The sequence below is a fragment of the Callithrix jacchus genome, chromosome 16 (genome assembly GCF_049354715.1).
Source record: "Callithrix jacchus isolate 240 chromosome 16, calJac240_pri, whole genome shotgun sequence".
NCBI classification, from domain to species: domain Eukaryota; kingdom Metazoa; phylum Chordata; class Mammalia; order Primates; family Cebidae; genus Callithrix; species Callithrix jacchus.
This window is the reverse complement of record NC_133517.1, coordinates 26,514,510-26,532,846: the sequence shown is the minus strand read 5'-3', so window position 1 is coordinate 26,532,846 and position 18,337 is coordinate 26,514,510.

The window sequence follows — 18,337 nt, the reverse complement described above, 5'->3', positions numbered from 1 at the left end:
AGATAAGAAAACCCCATTTTCTGAGGAGATATTCAAGCCCACTGAAAAAATTTGTGTAAGTAATGAGGAACCAAATGTTAATCACCAAGACAGTGGGGAAAACATCTCCAGGGCACATCAGAGACCTTCATGGCAGCTCCTCCCATCACAGGCCTGGAGGCCTAGAAGGAAAAAATGGTTTTGTGAGCTGGGCCCAGGGCTTTGCTGTTTTGTGCAGTCTCAAGATGTGGTGCCCTGCTTCCCAGCCATGGCTAAAAAAGAGCCAATTTACATCTTAGGCCACTGTTTCAGAGAGTGCAAGCTCAAAGTCTTGGCAGTTTACACAGATGTTAGTCCTGAAGTTTCACAGAAGTCAAGAATTGAGGTGTGGGAACCTTTGCCTAGATTTCAGAGGACATGTGGAAATGCATGGATGTCCAGGCAGAAGTTTGCTGCAAGGGTGGAGACCTCATGGAGAACCTCTACTACAGTAGTGCAAAAGGGAAATGTGGGGTCAGAGTCCCAACACAGAGTCCCCACTGGGGAAATGCCTAGTAGAACTAGTGGAGCTATGAGAAGAAGGTCACTGTTTTCCAAACACCAGAATTGTAGATCCACCAACAGCTTGCACTGCCACAGGGGTGGAGCTACACAAGACCATGGTAGCCCACTTCTTGCATCAGTGTGACCTGTATGTGAGACATGGAGTTAAAGGCGATCATTTTGGAGTCTTAGGATTTGGCTGCCCTATTGGATTTCAGACTTGCATGGAGCCTGCAGTAGTCCCTTTGTTTTGGTTAATTTCTTCCATTTGTAATGGGTGTATTTACTGATTGTCTGTATCCTCATTGTATCTAGGAAGTAACTAAATTGCTTTTGATTTTACAGGCTCATAGACAAAAGGGAATTGCTTTATCTCAAATGAGACTTTGTACTTGGACTTTTTGGGGTAATGCTGGAATAAACTAAAGTGTTGGATGACTGTTGGGAATGCATGATTGGTTTTAAAATGTGAAAGGAATATGCAATTTGGTAGGGAAGAGAGGTAAAATGATGTGGTTAGGCTTTATGTCACCATCCAAATCTTATCATGAATTACAATCCCCATAATCCCCATGTGTTGAGAAAAAGATCAGGTAAAGATAAATGGTTTCTCCCATGCTCTTTATGTCAGAATGAGTGGTTTCTCACAAAATCTGATGGTTTTATAAAGGGCTTTTCCCCCTTCACTCTTGGCACTTCTCCTTCCTGCTGCCTCATGAAGAAGTTGTCTTGCTTCCCTTTGCCTGCCACCATGATTGTAAGTTTCCTGAGGCCTCTCAGCCATGTTGAACTGTGAGTCAACTAAACTTCTTTCCTTTCCATACATAAATTACCCAGTCTCGAGAAGTCTTCATAGCAGTATGAAAATGAACTAATATAGGCTGTTTATTAAAAAGAGCCTGGCACCTCTTCCTCTCTTGTTCCCTCTATCATTATGTAACATGCTTAACATGCCTGCTATCTCTTTGCCTTCCAACATGATTGTAAGCTTCCGTAGGCCCTCACCAGAAGCAGATGCTGGCTCCAGGTTTCCTGTACAGTTTACAGAACCATGATCCAAATAAATCTCTTTTCTCTATAAATAAGCTATCTTCAGGTATTCCTTTATAGCAATGCAAAACAGAATAACACAAGAAGTATAATCAGACAAAAGGGTATAATCTAATATTAATAAACTGAGAGGAACTTAGCAAGGCCTATGTGTTCAGATTCTCCTCTGTGTCTCTTACCATCTTTAGAAATAAGGATGTTCTTTTTATCTGGGTATTAAAAGGATACCTCTAGAATGAGGATCTTATGACCTGTTTCAGAGGTAAAGAACATGAGGTCAGAGAATGACCTTCCTGCTTCTGCTGTTTTCTCAAATGCCAATATGGCATTTTGGAGTAGCATGTCCTGAATCCTATCAGTGCTTTCCATCAGAAGTTTGTATCTCCAAAGAGGCCTTGCTAGAAGAGATATGACAAGGGAAACTGTTTTATATGAGCCAGCTTTCCTCTTTTAGAAGGCTGTCATGCTTAAAATTCACTTAAAAGACTCTAGAATTTCTTCTCGTCTTTGGTCCAAATCTCTCCATAGAGCCTCACACCTGTTCGGTCTGCAAACAAGTGTGTTCCTAGAGGAATTATCAGCTAATGGCTTGAAAATGTCAATCTTTTCTTTACAGAAAGAAAGAGAAAACCCTTGGCAAGGACAATATTACTTTACATTTGCAAAGAGTTTTACAGGATACAAAGTACCTTCACATCCATTCTTCTATTTGGTTCTCAAAATAACCCTATAGGTCAAAACAGCTGTTATTTCTATTTTACATAAGGAAATTGAAGCTCAAAGATATTAAGTGACTTGCCTGAAGTCCCCAAATTGTTAAGTGATGGAGTCATAATTTAACCCTACTTTAAATTCCAGATACAACAGTCTTTTCATCACCACACAGAAAAGACTGAATACTAAAACACTAGTGGACACATTGGTGGAAACACAGTCTCATCCCTCAAGAAGCGAATGAACATTTTTATATGTTGGTAACATGCTGGAAACTTCTAAGAGGTATGATTTTCTTTTACTCAATTTTCCTAAAATATCACTCAATCTTTTATTTCAAGGAAGCAAATAGAGAAACAGAAGTGTCATTTCAATTTTAAAGCTCAAGGTAAAAAACTGTGAGACATATGTAGGCATCTTATCAATAAATTAGACACAAAGAGGAAGCTGGAGGTTTAACAGACAAACCAGGAAATCTGTTTCCATGCAGTGCTAAACAAACAGCTCAAGGGGGTGAAAGAATAGATCCAAGCTGCTGTTCCTTGTGTAGCCAGCTCTCTTTCTTTGCAGCTTCCTGGTGTATGTCTTTGCCTGTAAACAGTGTTATGAAATGGTATGATTTTAACCAGCTTTGACTGCACCTTGCTCTAAAGGTTTACTCAGTGCAGTCCTTAGAGGCACATTACTATTCGGCCCTTTTCCAGGGAAGAAGTCTGTTCTTCATCAGCTTTAGAAAGACAGGAGTGCTTTTGTCTTACCGTTCCAGAGCTAAAGAAAGACCTGAGACCCAGATGAGTGGTCATGGACTTGGTCTTGCCAAACTGCAACCACATTTTAAATAGGTCAGTGTGTAACCCAATTCCCTAATAATGACTTAGCAGAGGTATGTAAAAATGGCACAGTCTCTAAGACCATTCAATCCCCAGTTACATTTCTCTATAGCAATTTAGCACATATACAATTCCCAACCCATCAAATGTATTCTGCACAACCCAGCAAAAATGATGTATAATACTATACAAAGAATACATGTGGCCATCTGCCCCCAGATTTCATAGATCTATCTAGAATCTTTAAGGACGCTCAGATATATTCATTTACTCATTCATTCAACAAATTTATGCCAGGCACTAGCTATATAATGGTAAACAGTCATAGTTTAAGTGTTAGTTCCATTATAATAAATAAAAGTCATTAATACCTCTTCCATGTTCTTCACATATACCCCAAAACCTAAAATGCAATTAAAAAAAAGAAAAGAAAAATCTCTAATTGAAAGAATGAATTAGTTAACAAAGAGGAAGTTGTAACAAAGAAATGAAAATGATAATGCTAGAAGTAAAATTCGACTCAAATGTAAATGGAGTTATAGAAGAAATAGCTGACTGGGAATGTCCACCAGTGTCACCACCATTTGGCTCCATATGTGCAGCAGAGGAGCTTAGTAAAGACAAATGTATGGACATAAACAAGGAACGAGGTTGTAATGAAATGGATGAACATGCCCCAGAGAAAGTGATGCTCACAAAAATGCTTCACACCAAAGGAACTTCCAGAGATATTTCACAACATTGAACACACAAATGAGGAAATGTTGGAAGCAGACCCACACTTAGAACACAGTCTGACAATTGGCCAATGCATAGAAAATGTGCTTGCCCATGTTGTAAGTGACATGATCAGCACTGTTCAATCTGCTCTTCCTAAGTTTCTTACAAAGAAATAAAGCACTTTAATTCTTAAAAAAAGAAAGTCATAATACCTACACTCATGAAGCTTAGAGTCTAAGCAAAAGAGAGTCAATAAACAGATAAATAAGTAAACATAAAATGTAATTAGAAGCTAAGAGAAGTGCTGCAGAAGATAAATAAAGTAATGGGAATTAAGAATTCCTGCATGGTGAATGATTATTAGATGGGATGACCAGGGAAGAACTTCATAAGAATTTAACCTGAAACTTGAAAAATGATAAAGAGATAATCACGTGGAAACTTACCAATAAAAAAAAGAAGAAACCACTCTTTTGATAGTTTCCTTTGCTGTGCAGAAACCCTTCAGTTTAACTATGTACCATTGTCAAATTTGTTCTTGCTGCAGTTGCTCTTGAGGACTGCCATTTAGCCTAAGCTGATTCCAGAATGGTATTTCATAGGTTTTCTTCTAGAATGTTTATAGTTTGAGGTTTTACATCTAACCTTTAACTTATGTTGAGTTAATTTTTGTATATGGTGAAAGCTAGAGGTCCAGTGCCATTCTTCTGCATATGGCTAGCCAGTTATCACCACACCATTTATTGAATATAGAGGTTTTTTCCTACTGCTTATTTTTGTCAACTTTGTCAAAGATCAGGTGGTTGTAGGTATACAGATTTATTTCTGTGTTCTCTTTTCTGTTCTATTGGTCTATCTATTTGTTTTTGAACCAGTAGCATACTGTACCCATGTACTATAGTTTGAAGTCCGTAATGTGATACTTCCAGCTTTGTACTTTTACTTGGGATTGCTTTGGCTATTTGGGCTATTTTTGTTGTTCCATATGAATTTTAGAATTTCTTTCTAACTCTATAAAAAATGATATTGGTAGTTTGATAGGAACAGTTTTAAATCTATAAATTGCTTTGGGAAGTAGAGTCATTTTAATGATGTTGATCCTTCCAGTTCATGAATATGAAACGGTTTTCCATTTGTTTGTTTTATCTGTGGTTTCTTTCAGCAGTATTTTGTAGTTCTCTTTGTAGAGATCTTTGAACTAGGTATTTTATTTCTTTGTGTGACTATTTATCGGGGGCATGTCTGCCAGGAAACTCTTGTCCAGCAAGAGGGTTCCAACCTGGATAGGGGGGTGCATGGAAGGTAAAAAATGACAGATAGATGGGGTCTGGAGGGTTGAGAAGTAATGCTTCACCAACAACTTTATTGTGCTCAGGATCAGTTTATATACATTTTTGGGTACTTGCATACATCATAATTTCATGAGATAAGGGGGACAGAAAGTCTTAAAGTAGAAAAACAATTTACAACATCATCAAAGGGGTACAAAGAAAAGATCAGATATTCAATGGAACCGAGCAGGTGGGTCTCATTATCTGACACAATGGAAAGGTCAGCTAGACAATTAAATTAATCAAGTGACTCGTTATCTTAGTAAGAAATTAGTCATTACTTTCTAGAAGAGAATCACATGTTTACTGAGAAAGAACTAAATTAAAGGACACAATACGTCTTACTACTTTCTTAGAAGATAGTCACGTTTACTGGGAAAGAACTAAATTAAAAGACACAATGCGTCTTATGACCGCATGACCACCTGGTGATTGTCCACACATGTTTATCTTTAACTTAGATCCTCTTTCCATTCCTGCTTTCCCATAGCTTGACTTCCTTTCAACTGGAGACTCTGTGTCTGGGCTCAAGCCCACTGTATCATGTAGCCCAATTTTGGGGGGCCTCACATAAGGGCATTCCCCACAACAATTGTAAATATAATTGTATTATTGATTTGGCTCTCAACTTGAACGTTATTGGTGCATCGAAATGTTACTAATTTTTGTCCATTTATTTTGCATCTTGGAACTTTACTGAAGTCATTTATCACTTCTAGAAGCTTTTTGGTATAATCTTTATGTTTCCTAGGTATAGAATCATACTGTCAGCAAAGGGAAACGGACTTCTTTTCCGATGTGGATGTCTTTTATTTCTCCTGCTTGCCTGGTTGCTTTGGCTAAAACTTCCAGTACTATGTTATCAAATTCATTTATCAAAGATAAAACTTTTTGTGGAGTCTTTAGGGTTTCCTAGATATAAAATCATATCATTCTCTTCTCTTTGTCTTGATGTTGAATGTAGGTTTGTCATAGATGCTTCTTATTATTTTGAGGTATATTCATTCCATGCCCAATTAGCTTAGGGTTTTTATCATTAAAAAATATTGGATTTTATTAAGAGCTTTTTCAGCATATACTGCGATGATTATATGGTGGTTGTTTTTAATTCTGTTTATGTGGTAAATCATAATTATGGATTTGCACATGTTGAACCAAACTTGCATCCCAGGAATGAAGCCTATTCAATCATGGTGAACTAACTTTTTTATTTGCTGCTGGGTTTGGTTTGCTAATATTTTTTTGAGAATATTTGCATCTAGCCCAGTCTCTTCTGGCTTGTAAGGATTCTTTTGAGAAGTCCACTGTTAGCCTAATGATGTTCCCTTTGTACATGATCTGATTTTTTTCTCTAGCTGCCTTTAAGATTTTTTCTTTAGTGTTGACTTTGGATTGTCTGGTGACTATATGTCTTGGTGATGTTTATCTAATATAGTATCTCACAGTAATACCACATTTTCTTTAGTCAGTCTTCCATCGATGAACACTTAGGTTGATTTTGCATCTTTGTTATTGAGAATAGTGCTGCCATAAACATATGGAAGCAGTATCTTTTTCATATAATAATTTCATTTCCTTTGGGTAGATAGCTATGGGATTGCTGGATCAAATGATAATTTACTTTTAGTTCCTTCAGAAATCTCCATACTGCTTTCCATAAAGGTTGTACTAATTTACCTTCCCACCTACTGTTCAGTTTTCCCAGCACCATTTATTTAAAAGGGTGTCTTTTCAACAGTGTATGTACTTGTCGATTTTGTCAAAGATCAGTTGGGTATAAGTATGTGGCTTTATTTCTAGGTTCTCAATTCTTCTCCATTTATCTATGTGTCTGTTTTTATACCAGTAGTGTTTTGGTTACTACAGCTTTGTAGTATAATTTGAAGTCAGGTCATGTAATATCTCCAGCTTTGTTCTTTTTTGCTTAGGATTATATTGGCTATTTAAGCTCTTTGTTGGTACCATATAAATTTTAAGATAGCTTTTTCTAATTCTTCAAAAAATGACATTAATATTTTATAGGGACTATATTGAATCTGTAGATTACTTTGCACAGTATGGTCATTTTAATAATATTAATTTTTCCAATCCACACTTTTCAAAATAGGACATACATGTGGCCAACAACCATATGAAAAAAGTTCAACATCACTGATCATTACAGACATGCAAATCAAAGCCACAATGAGATACCAACTCACACCAATCAGAATGACTATTATCAAAAAGTCAACAATAACAGATGCTGGTGAAGTTGTGTAGAAAAAGGAATGCTTTTACACTGTTGATGGAAGTATAAATTAGTTTAACAATTTTGGAAGACTGTTTGGTGATCCTCAAATACTAAAGACAGAAATACCATTCTACCCAGCAATCCCATTACTGGGTATATATCCAGAGGAATATAAATTGTTCTATTATAAAGACACATGCACATGTATGGTCATTGCAGCACTATTTACAAAAGCAAAGACATTGAATCAACTTAAATGCCCATCAGTGACAGACTAGATAAAGAAAATGTGGTATGCTTATACCACAGAATACTATAGAAAAGAATGAGATCATGTATTTTGCAGTGACATAAATGGTGGAGGTCATTATCCTTAACAAACTAATGCAGAAACAGAAAAAACATACCCACATGTTCTTACTTGTAAGTGGAAGCTAAATGATGAGAACACATGAACACTTAGAGGGGAACAACACAAACAGGGCCTATTGGAGGGTGGAGTGTAGAAAAAAGGAGAGGATTAGGCAAAATGACTAATGAGTACTAGGCTTAATACTTTGGTGATATAATAATCTGTACAACAAACCCCCATGACACAAGTTTACCTATAAAACAAACTTGCACATGTACCCTGAACTTAAAAGTGAAAATAAATTAAAAATAAATAAGTAAAATATAATGCAAAAAAATTATTCTGATCCATGAGCATGGGATGTTTTTCCAGTTGTTTTTGTCATCTACAATTTATTTCATCAGCGTTTTATACTATTCCTTATAGAGATCTTTATCCACATAGTTAAATATATTACTAGGTATTTTATTTTTTGTAGCTATTGTAAATAGTATTAGCTTCTTGATTTGATTCTCTACCAGATTGTTATTGATGTATATAAATGCTACTGATCTTTGCACATTGATTTTATATACCAAAACTTTACTGAATCCACTTATCAAAGATAACACTATTGTGGAGTCTTTAGGATTTTCTAGACCTAAGATGATATCATCAGTAAAGAGGAATCATTTTACTTATTCTTTACCACTTTAGATCTCTTTTCTTTTCTTTTTTTTTTTTTTTAGACGGAGTCTCATTCTGTCACCAGGCTTTAGTGCAGTGGTGCAATCTCAGGTCACTGCAACCTCCGCCCCTGAGTTCAAGTGAGTGATTCTCCTGCCTCAGCCTCCCGAGTAGCTGAAATGACAGGCATGCAACACCACACCCAGCTAATTTTTGTATCTGTAGTGGAGACAGGGTTTCATCATGTTGATCAGGATGGTCTCAATCTCTTGACCTCGTGATCCAGGTGCCTCAGCCTCCCAGAGCACTGGGATTACAGGTGAGAGGATTGCTCTGACTAGGACTTCCAGTATTAGCAATGTTGAACAAGAGTGGTGAAAGCAGACATCCTTGTCTTGTCCAGTTCTTAGAGAAAACTTTCCACATTTCTTTCTTCTGTATAATATTGGCAATGGGTTTGTCCTATATCGCCTTTATCATTTTTAGATATGTTCCTTCTATGCCTTGTTTGTTGAGGGGTTTTATCAGAAAGAGATACAGAAATTTATCTAATGTTTTGTCCATATCTATTGAGATAATTATACAGTTCTTGTCCTTTTTCTGTTTATGTGATTTATCACATTTACTGATTTCTATATGCTGAAACATCCTTGCATCTCTGGTATAAACCCCACTTTATATTGCTATTTTATCTTTTTGATGTGCTGGTGAATGCAATTCGCTAGTACTTTGAGAGAATTTTTACATATTAATCAGGAGTATTGATCTGTAGTTTTCTTTTTTGTTGTTGTATCTCTGTTTGATTCTGTTATCAGGGCAGGGTAACATTGGCCTCATAGAATAAGTAAGGCAAAATCTCCTCCTCCTTGACTTTTGGAAAGGTTTCAAGAGACATGGTATCAGTTCTTCCTTGCACATTTGATAGAATTCATCTATGAATCTGACTGATCATGGTCTTTTCTTTTTGAGATATTTTTGTTACTAATGTAATCTCACAACTCATATCAATCTGTATAGCTATCTATTTCTTCCTGATTCAATCTTGGGAAGCTTTATGTTTCCAGAAATTTATCCATTTCCTCTGGGTTTCCTAGTTTGGGAAAAGTCAGTGGTAGCTTGATGTGAATAGCATTTAAACTATATATTACTTTGGGTTGTATGGCCATTTTCACAATATTCATTCTTCCTATTCATGAGCATGGAATGTTTTTTCCATTCGTTTGTGTCATCTGTTATTTCCTTGAGCAGTGGTTTGCAGGTCTCCTTGAAGAGGTCCTTCACATCTCGTCAGCTGTATTCCTAGGTATTTTATTCTCTTTGTAGCAATTATAAATGGAAGTTCATTCATGATTTGACTGCTTGTCAGTTGTTGGTGTAAAGGAATGCTTGTGATTTTTGTATATTGATTTTGTATCCTAGGACTGTGCTGAAGTTGCTTATGAGTTTAAGGAGTTTGGGGCTGAAATGATGGGGTTTTCTAAACATAAAATTATGTTATCTGCAAACAGAGACAATCTGACTTCCTCTCTTCCTATTTGAATACAATTAATTTGTTTTTCTTACCTGATTGTTCTCACCAGAATGTCCAATTATATGTTGAACAGGAATAATGAATGAGGGCATCCTTGTCTTGTACCAGTTTTCAAATGGAATGTTTGCAGCTTTTGCCCATTCAATATTATATTGGCTGTGGGTTTCTCATAAATAGCTCTTACTATTTTAAGATACGTTCCATCAATACATAGTTTATTAAGAGTTTTTAACAGGAAGGGATGTTGAATTTTATCAAAGGTCTTTTCTGCATCTATTGAGATAATCATGTGGTTTTTGTCATTGGTGTTTATGTAATGGATTGTGTTGACTGATTTGTGTATGTTGAACCAGGCTTGCATTTACAGGATAAAGCTGATTTGATCATGGTGGATAAGTTTGTTGATGTGCCACTGGATTTGGTTTGCCAGTATTTTATTGAGGACTTCTGTCTTGATGTTCATCAGGGATATTAACCTAAAGTTTTCTTTATTTGTTGTGTGGTTTTTGTATTAGGATAATGTTGGCTTTATAAAATTAGTTAGGGAGGAGTCCCTCCTTTACAATTATTTGGAATCATTTCAGAAGAAATCGTACCAGCTCCTCTTTGTACCTCTTTGTACCACAATGGTACCAGCTGTGACTCCATCTGTTCCTGCTTTTTTCAGTTGGTATGCTATTAATTATTGCTTAAAATTCAGAACTTGTTATTGGTCTGTTCAAGGATTTGACTTCTTTCTGGTTTAGTCTGAGAGGGTGTTTATGTCCAGGAATGCATCCATTTCTTCTAGATTTTCTAGTTCATTTGCCTAGAGGTGTTTACAGTATTCTCTGATGGTAGTTTGTATTTGTTACCTAACAACAGTGATATAACAGTATATGCTAGAACCTTTACATCTACTATATTATTTAATGATCATCCCACTTTGCACATAATTGAGGCATAGAAAGTTAATATAAAAAAATGAATTTGAATCCATAGCTTGTAATATATACAAAAGTTAACTCCAAATACACCATAAATATAAATGTAAAACTTAAAACTATAAAATTGCCTGCCCCAGCAGTGCTGCTTCTATGTGAGCTCAGCTGAAATGGACAGCCTCCTGTTATTCCAGGAAATACACAAAGAGCAGGGCAGGTGACCCCACCCACCCCCACCACTTGCAGTCAGACAGATGACACCTGCTAGAGCTTCTGAACCAGCAGTCCTGCTTCTGTGTAAACTCAGCCAGAGGCCTCAGCCTCCTATTGTCCCAGGATACACCTGGATGGCAGGGTGAGCAACCCCACCCACACTCACTCTGATAGCCAGGCACGCAATGCTTGCTAGAGCTTGTACCCCAGCAGATTTGCTTTCATGGCAACTCAAAGAGCACAGTCTCCTGTTGTCCTGGGAAACACCCAGACAATAGGGTGGGCAACCCCACCTATGCCTGTCACTGGTTGCCAGGAAGGCAATACCTGTTAGAGCTTCTGGCGCAGTAGTCCCAGTTCTGCCTGAACTCTGCAGTCAGGTACAATCCCATGCTCCTCCAGGAAGCAATTGGTCACCAGATTAGAGCTAACCTGGCAAGGATATAACCGGTCCACCAACTGTAGTCCCTGCCTAATGGAGCTGCATGGACCAGAACACCCAACAAAAGAAATATGTGCACAAAAAAGTTGTCAAAGGATCCTCCATGACACTAATTATCTATATAGCAAATCTGCATATGTACACTGAACTTACAAGTTAAATTTTTTAAAAAAAGAATAATTAATACCAATTCTTTACGAACTTCCAGAAAAAAAAAGAGAATTTAAAAAGTTACCAGCTTATTGTATGAGGATAGTATTATCCTGATAACAAAATTAGACAAGTATACCATAAAAAAAACTGCAAGCAAATATATTGTATGAATACAGACACAAAAATCCTTAATGAAATACTAGCCAACCAAACAAACAATAATAAAGAGGAGTATACACTATGATCAAGTAGGACTTATTTTAGGAGTAAAGATTGTTTCCACATACAAAACTCAGTCAATATAATCTGCCATATTAATAGGATGACAGGTTTAGAACTACACACACTCATGATCATATCAACAAAGAAAAATCATTTGAAAAATCCATAAACCCTTCATTATAAAAGCATTCCACAAACTATGAAAACATACTTTATCAACTCAATAAAAGCCATATGAAAAACCTATAGCTAACATCAAAATTAATAGTGAAAGACTGAAAGCTTTCTGCCTAAGGTAAGAAATAAGAAAAGAATGCTAATTCTCACCACTTCTATTCAACATTGTATTAGAAATCCTAGCCAAGGTAATTAGGCAAGGAAAAGAAATAAAAGGTAGCCTGATTTAGTCTATGATGCCAGTAGATTCAGTCTATGATGAGGGCTTATTTTCTGGTACATAGAGAGCCTTCATCTCACTGTGTTCTCACATGGTAGAAGGGCTGAGAGAACTTTCTGGGGTATCTTTTATAAGGAGACAAATTTGATGAACTTGTTTCAGGCATTATATTTTCTCTTCTTTGTAACTTTTGCCATTGTTGGCCATTCCCTCCTTGAAGCCCTCTTGTTTGGTTTCTGTGACTTCTGTCATTTCTTCATTGACCCCAGCCCCATCTCTTTCCACTATTCTAGAGAGTAGCCCTGTCAGACTCTCTCAAAGCCCTGTCTTGCACTAACTGTTCCTTATGTCAGCATTCCAGAGTTGTGAGCTCAGTCTTTTTCACTCCATAGTTCATTTTTACTTTCATTGACTTGTTGATTTACTCATTTATTTATCATCTGGCACAGTACATAACACCCTGATGCAAATTATTGTGACTCAAAACTCAACATTGAGGTCATTTTTTCAAGAAAGATTTCTCTTAACGACTACAGATATAGTCCAGCTCAGTTCAACTTTGAGGTAGCTCATGCCTGAGGATCTTGGTACTTATCCCTGCTCTGAAACTTTCCCCACTATTGTAATTGTTGTCTGAGATTCCTCCACTAGATTCTGATCCTTTGGAGACAGTAACTATGTTCTAGTAATTTTTGTTTCCCCATAAAGCCTAGAAAAATAGTCTGTTAGTGTGAATTGAATAAATTAAAATATTTTGTAAACAATTGCACTGTACATGATTAGTATTCTAAAATCAGAGAGATATCCTTTATCTCTAAATTGTAAAAACACTTGGAAGAAGGAACACTGAAGATCAAATGACTGATCCTCTCTTAAGGACAGGCTTAGACAGAGGAGAGGTGTATGGTAGGAAACAGTGAAGAAAACGGACTCCATCAAACTGACATGTGCTCAAAGCCTGGCTTTGCCAATTACTAAGTCACTTGGCCCCTCTGAAATTCAGTTTCATAGAAATTTTTGTGGAATTTATAAATGAAGGGGGTAAACAACTTAAAATACTGAGATTTAGTAAACTAAATTTTAGCAATTTTTGCTGAATTTGATACAATTCAAAAATTCATTAATGTCTTAGTCAGTTCTGTGAAGCTATAACAGAATACCACAGATTGAGTAACTAATAATAAACAGAAATTTATTTGCCCACAGTTCTGGAAGCTGGGAAGTTCGAAATTGAGGGGCTAGCATCTGTTGAGGGCTTTCTTGCTACGTAACGCCACGGCAAAAGGGCAAAGAGAGTGAGAGTGGTGGGAGAAAGAGGAATGGATTGAAAGAAAAAAAAAGTATTTAACTCATCCTTTTATAAGACAGGAACTCAATCCCACAATAACATTCACCCATTCATAAGGGCAAAGCCCTTTAATCACTTCTTAAAGTCCTACTTCTGAATATTATTATAATGACAATTAAATTAAACATGGGTTGGAAAAAGATAAACAGTCAAATCATATTAATCATTTTTTAATCCATACTTTGTGTGCTGCTAAGAAAAATATGCCATTAATTGAAAGATCTTTTTTGTTTTAAGTGAGATGAGGGCTCACTGTGTTGTTCAGATTGGTCTCGAATTCCTGGGCTCAAGCAATCATCCCTTTACCTCAGCTTCCCAAAGCACTGGGATTACAGGTATGAGCAACTGTGCCAGCCAAAAGACCCACTCTTACTTCATAAATGCTGAAGTATTCATGGAATATATTATAGAATCAATAAAATCCCTTATTCTTGTTGCTATGGCCTGAATGTTTGTATCTCATTCCTAAAATTTACATGTTTAAATCTCCCCCCACCCGCAGAGTGATGATGTTAGGAAGTAGGACCTTTGGGAGGTAATTAGGTCTTGAGGATTCTACCACATGAATGAGATTAGTGCCCTCATTGCAGAGGCCTGAGTGAGCTGTTCGCCCCTTCCACCATGTGAGAAGACAGCAAAAAGGCACCATATTCACCAGACACCAAATCTGTCAGTACCTTTATCTTGGGTTTTCCAGTTCCAGAACTGTGAGCAACAAATTTCTATTGCTTATAAGCCACCCAAGTTATGGTATTTTGATATAGGAATCAAAAGTACTATGACAATTATACCTTACAGAACAAAAACAGATTGCAAAGGATAAAGACTAGACTGTAATAGGTTATTGTGGGGACTCTGAGATAGGAGAAGTTGGTCCTATCCTACATACTAGGATGCTAAAAGGTAAAGATCTTCTCCCATTTCTTTCATTTCACATGCAAGGTGCTGGACATTGGAACCCTGCTGCATGCAGGGGAAGATGAAGAGACACTGTAATTAATGTGAACCATCCTTTCATTAACAGAAATTTGCAGAACTAAAGGGAAGTCAGAGCATTTCATTAAAACTAAGCTTCTCTGAAATGAGAATCACTAAGTACAAAATATCCCAGGCAACTGACTTCTGTTTTTTAGGCAATTAAAAATATCAAAAAGAAACTAATTTCCGGGAAAGACTCAAGATGGCATGGTGAGAACAACTCAGGATTGAAGCTCTCGGTGAATGCACGGAGAGGGTGAGTCAGGGCCACATTTCCAGATGGAACTTTGTTGCCCACAGAATGGGGAAATTCCCAGGTATAAAAGAAATGCAGGACGCCAGGCAGAGGTTTTGGCTGGTGCAGCCAGCAGCCGATGCAGCTGGCAGATGGCGCGGTAGCAAAGCGGTGCTACACAGCACTCCACACAAAACGCACTGGTCCGGGTGCCCTGTTGAACCGGCAATCTGAGACTTGAGAGGGCTGAACTTGAGACTGAACAGGACTTGGACAGTGAGCCAGCCCAGGAGATTCCAGGAAAACAGCATTTGGGGTAGCACAGTGAAACAAACAAAACGGCAATTCCAAATGCTCCCAGTGGAGAGGTTCCCTGAGGGCACAGCTGAACTCAAAATGGTGCAGCTCTGTGAAGGAGGGGCGTCCGCCATTACCGAGGCAATCCGCCCCTACTGAGGTACACGCCCATTGCTGACGCAGCCTGCCATTGCCGAGGCAACCCGTTACAACAGAGAGACTCTGCTGCAGGGCGTAGCCTGTGGCAGCAAGGCAGAGACCGCAGCAGAAGGGCAAAGCCTGCAGCAACAGGGCGAACCTCACACCAGCAGGGTGAATCCTCGGCAGGCAAATAGTGACTAGACTGCCTCCTAGCTGGGCAGGACAGCACAACAAAAAATCAAAGAGAGCCCCCAACCCCCCCGAGACAGAGCATCTGAGAAAAAAAGGGTTTTTTAATGAGTTCTACTGCAGCAGAATTAAACGTAGCAGCCTAACAGCCCTGAATGAACAACAGAGCTCACAGCTCAGGAACTGAGCACCTATAAAGTACAGACTGTCTCCTGAAGCAGCTCCTTGACCCCTTTATATCCAAAAGACTGACATTTGGCAGGCATCATTCTGGGACAAAGACAGCAGAAAAAGAAACTCGTAGCATCCCTCACTGTTCCGCAGCTGCTATAGGTGCACCCCAGACAAGCAGGGCCTGGACTGGACCTCAGCAGTCATACAGTGGAGGGGCTAGACGGGTAGAAGAAAAACCAAGTAACAGAAATACTTCATCATCAACAATCTGGGTGAACACTCAGAGACCCAATCGAAAAGTCAGCAACTACACAGACAACAGGTGGATAAATCCACAAAGATAAGAAAAAACCAGCGCAAAAAGGAGAAAAACACACGAAACCAGAACACCTCGCATCCTAGAAAGGACCAAAACTCCTCACCAGCAAGGGAACAAAGCTGGACAGAGAATGACTGTGATGAAATGACGAAATTAGACTTCAGAACGTGGATAATGAGAAACTTTTTGAGCTAAAAGAACATGTTTTGAATCAATGCAAAGAAACTAAGAACCTTGAAAAAAGATTTGAAAAAAGATTCGAGGAAATAATAACAAGAATGGATAACTTCAAGAGAAATGTGAATGAATTAAAGGAGCTGAAAAACAAAATATGAGAACTTCGCAAAGCATGCACAAGTTTCAACAGCTGAATTGACCAAGCAGAAGAAGTACTCAGAAGTCAAAGATCAACTCTATGAAATAAAATGAGAAACCAAGATCAGAGAAAAAAACGCAAAAAGGAATGAACAAAGTCTCCAAGAAATGTGGGACTATGTGAAGAGACCTAACCTACGTTTGATAGGTGTACCAGAAGTGACGAAGAAAATGAATCCAAGCTAGAAAATACTTTTCAGGACATTATCCAGGAAGATTTCCCCCAACTAGCAAGCCAGGCCAACACTCAAATGCAGGAAATACAGAGAACACCACAAAGATATTCCGCAAGAAGAGCAACCGCAAGGAACATAATCGTCAGATTCAACAAGGTTGAAATAAAGGAGAAAACACTAAGGGCAGCCAGAGAGAAAGGTCGGGTCACCCACAAAGGGAAGCCCATCAGACTCACAGCAGATCTCTCGGCAGAAACACTACAAACCATGAGAGAGTGGGGGCCAATCTTCAACATCCTTAAAAAAAAGAACTTTCAACCCAGAATTTCATATCCAGCCAAACTGAGCTTCATAAGTGAAGAAAAAATAAAATCCTTTGCAAACAAGTAAGTACTCAGAGATTTTGTCACCACCAGGCCTGCTTTACAAGAGCTCCTGAAAGAGGCACTACATATAGAAAAAAACAACCAGTACCAGTCATTCCAAAATCACACTAAATGCTAAAAAGTATCAACATAATTGAAGAATCTACAACAACTAAAGGCAAAACAGCCGGCTAGCACCAAAATGGCAGTATCAAAATCACACATAACAATATTAACCCTCAATGTAAATGGACTAAATGCACCAATCAAAAGACACAGACTGGCAAATTGGATAAAAATCCAAAACCCATCAGTGTGCTGTATCCAGGAAACCCATCTCACATGCAAGGATACACAAAGGCTCAAAATAAAGGGATGGAGGAAGATTTACCAAGCAAATGGAGAGCAAAAAGAAGCAGGAGTTGCAATTCTCATCTCTGATAAAATAGACTTTAAAGCAACAAAGATCAAAAGAGACAAAGAAGGTCATTACATAATGGTAAAAGGATCGATACAACAAGAAGAGCTAACGATCCTAAACATATATGGACCCAATGCAGGAGCACCCAGATACATAAGGCAAGTTCTTAATGACTTACAAAGAGACTTAGACTCCCACACAATAATAGTGAAAGACCTTAACACTCCACTGTCAATATTAGACAGATCAACCAGACAGAAAATCAACAAGAATATCCAAGGCTTGAACTCAGACCTGGAGAAAGCAAACCTGATAGACATTTACAGAACTCTCCACCCCTAATCCACAGAATATACATTCTTCTCAGCACCACATCACACCTACTCTAAAATTGACCACATAATTGGAAGTAAAGAACTCCTCAGCAAATGCAACACACTGAAATCATAGCAAACAGTCTATCAGACCATAGTGCAATCAAGTTAGAACTCAGAATTCAGAAACCAACCCAGAACCACACAGCTTCATGGAAACTGAACAACTGGCTCTTGAATGTTGACTGGATAAACAATGAAATGAAGGCAGAAATAAAGAAGTTCTTCGAAACCAATGAGAATGAAGACACAACATGCCAGAATCTCCGGGACACATTCAAAGCAGTCTCTAGAGGAAAACATATAGCAATAAATGCCCATATGAGGAGAATGGAGAGATCCAAGATTGACACCCTATCGTCAAAATTGAAAGAGCTAGAGGAGCAAGATCAAAAAAACTCAAAACCGAGCAGAAGACAAGAAATAACTAAGATCAGAGCTGACCTGAAGGAGACAGAGACACGAAAACCCCTTCAAGAAATCAATAAATCCAAGAGCTGGTTTTTTGAAAAGATCAACAAAATAGACAGACCACTAGCCAGATTGATTAAAAAGAAAAGAGAGAACAACCAAATAAATGCAATAAAAAATGATAAAGGGGAAATCACCACAGATTCCACAGAAATTCAAACCATCATCAGAGAAT